The sequence below is a fragment of the Hyaena hyaena genome, unplaced genomic scaffold (genome assembly GCF_003009895.1).
Source record: "Hyaena hyaena isolate Hyena2069 unplaced genomic scaffold, ASM300989v1 scaffold_460, whole genome shotgun sequence".
Taxonomy (NCBI): domain Eukaryota; kingdom Metazoa; phylum Chordata; class Mammalia; order Carnivora; family Hyaenidae; genus Hyaena; species Hyaena hyaena.
Genome location: NW_024081091.1, coordinates 1,202,674 through 1,205,252, shown reverse-complemented (window position 1 = coordinate 1,205,252; position 2,579 = coordinate 1,202,674).

Below are 2,579 nucleotides of genomic sequence, written 5' to 3'. Positions count from 1 at the left end.
TCAGGCGCCTAGTAGCAAAAGCAAAAAGGGAAAGGTATCAAGTGTTTATAATTCTATAACCTTTGCGACACCTGGGTGGCTCAGTTGGTTAAGTGTCTGACTTTGGCTAAAGTCATGATCTTACAGTTCCTAAGTTGGAGCCCCCCGTGTTGGCTCTGTGCTGACAACTCAGAGCCTGGAGCCTACTTCAGATTCTGTGTCTCCCTCTCTCTCTGCCCCTCCCCTGCTCTCTCTTGCTCACTCTCTCAAATAAATAAACATAAATAAAAAATAAAAAAACAATTCTATCAGCTTTAAATTGTGCCTTCTAGTTAGAAATGGCTATATAAATGACGGGTATTGAGAAACATTTTGAACCATGTTCTTGAAAGCCGATTTTAGATAAATGCAAAGGCTTTCCCTGATAGTTTCTTATGGATAGCAGTGTGATAAGGCAAGGACACAGGCTTAAGAGCCAAACTACCTGAGTTTGGATCTCAACTCTGCTGCTCACTAACTATGTGCTCATGGGAAGTAAAGAAGTCACTCTCTTTGTGCCTCAGTTTCCATTTCTAGAGAGTAGGAGTAATAATAGTATTTGCTTTCATATTGAGAAGATTAAATGACTTAATACATATAAGAGACTTAAATCTGTATATTTCATATAATAATCATGTAGTAAATGGTAACATATTTCTGCACAAGCAATACTATAGCAAAGAAGAGTAATGTCTTCCATATAACCTAGATTAGTACAAAAGTAATAAAGTGTTAAGATCTTGAGGACAATTCACACATACAGAGGGGAAAAATATTATGTCAGTGAAATCTGACTTGGAATGTGAGATAAGCTTTTCTAAAGGAATCCTCTGACCAATGACCAATGTGTTCCATTAAATGCTGGTATACAAATGTTTGTGACCAATCCACAAACAAACAAATAAATAAATAAATAAAGGAATTGAGAAAAAATGTTTAGAAACTTCAATATCAATTTGAAAAATATAATCATAAGAAATTGGGCCTTATTTTTGCTATTTAAAATTTTTTATTTCTTTTGAAAAATATTCTAATTATATTTTATGAAGCTATCAATCCACGATTGGTTACAGGAGAAAAAAAGACAAAAACCTTTTTGATTAGCCTCGTGCTAGATAGAACCAGAACCATTCTTAGAAAATTCTTTATGTGTGCAAATGCCCCAATGAGTATATACTAGACACTTCCAAACCCTCAGAAAACAAAACAAAATAAAACAAAGCAAAAACAGAATAAGAACTGGAACTGACTTGAACATTTTAATAAAATTATACTTGTTTTATATGTTCAAGGTCAAGGCTAAATTATTCAAGTAGAGCCAATCTATTGAAACTGCATTGTAAAATAACCATACCTAAGTATTTAAAGACAAAAGACAAACTGTGAAGTATGGGAAAGTTGTTCAGAATAGGACCCCATTATTTTTTTCTTTAGGTAGAAATGCCTTTAGAGTTGCACAGGTTGAGCCAACTGACCATAAGGAAATAGGCAATGGATAACTCAAAAAAATATAAAAATGTCCATTTACTAAGCAGTATAATCTGAGTGTTTTAACCACAATCCCAACCACAGTGTATTCTGCAGGATATGAAATTCTAACATTCATATAATAATATTTCATGTTTTGGTCTTTGAATACAGCTGAATTCTCATCTTAGCTCTATCGTTTATGAGTCACATGACCTTGGGCAAGTCACTTTCAGAAACTGTTTCATTTTCTATAATACAGATATAGTAGCATGTCATTGGGGAAGATATGATATTAAAATGATATCTAAACCATGACAAGAAGGGTAGCAGACCAAGGCAACTCAGTTAATTAAGATGGGAGGAGGCAAAGTTGTGCTATTGTGGCTGTATCTAATGAAAGTCAGGACAGGTAATCTTTCCCATCCTTGCCTTCACTCCGTAGGATTTAATGCAATGCTATAATTGTTCCTACTTAAAAGACAAATAGCTCTGATAATTTTGAAGTGAGTGAGTTATAATTATGATGGATTATAATGCTTAGAATACTGCTTCTGTTAAAATTAATGACAATCATCTTAAAAATGAACTTTTGCAATATTATATTTCTAAATTCCATATTGCCTATATTGTGTTTTTACTCAAGAGAATTACCTTTAAAAGTACACTATTTGAGGGGCGCCTGGGTGGCTTAGTCGGTTAAGCGTCCGACTTTTGCTTAGGTCATGATCTCGCTGTTCGTGGGTTCGAGCCCCGCGTCGGGCTCTGTGCTGACTGCCAGCTCAGAGCCTGGAGCCTGTTTCAGATTCTGTGACTCCCTCTCTCTCTGACCCTCCCCTGCTCACGCTGTCTCTCTCTCTCTCTCCTAGAAATAAATAAAAACATTAAAAAAAAATTTTTTTTTAAAAAAAGTACACTATTTGAGAAAAAAAAGAAGCTAACTTAAGTCAAATTCAGAAAATATTGTTTTGACAAACACTGGAAGGCTAAAAACAAAAAGAATTGTACATAAACACTATATTCTAGTTGATAAATTTATTTTTCACAGCAGTATGGACTAAGGATTCTAAAGTTACTCTGCATGTACATTACAA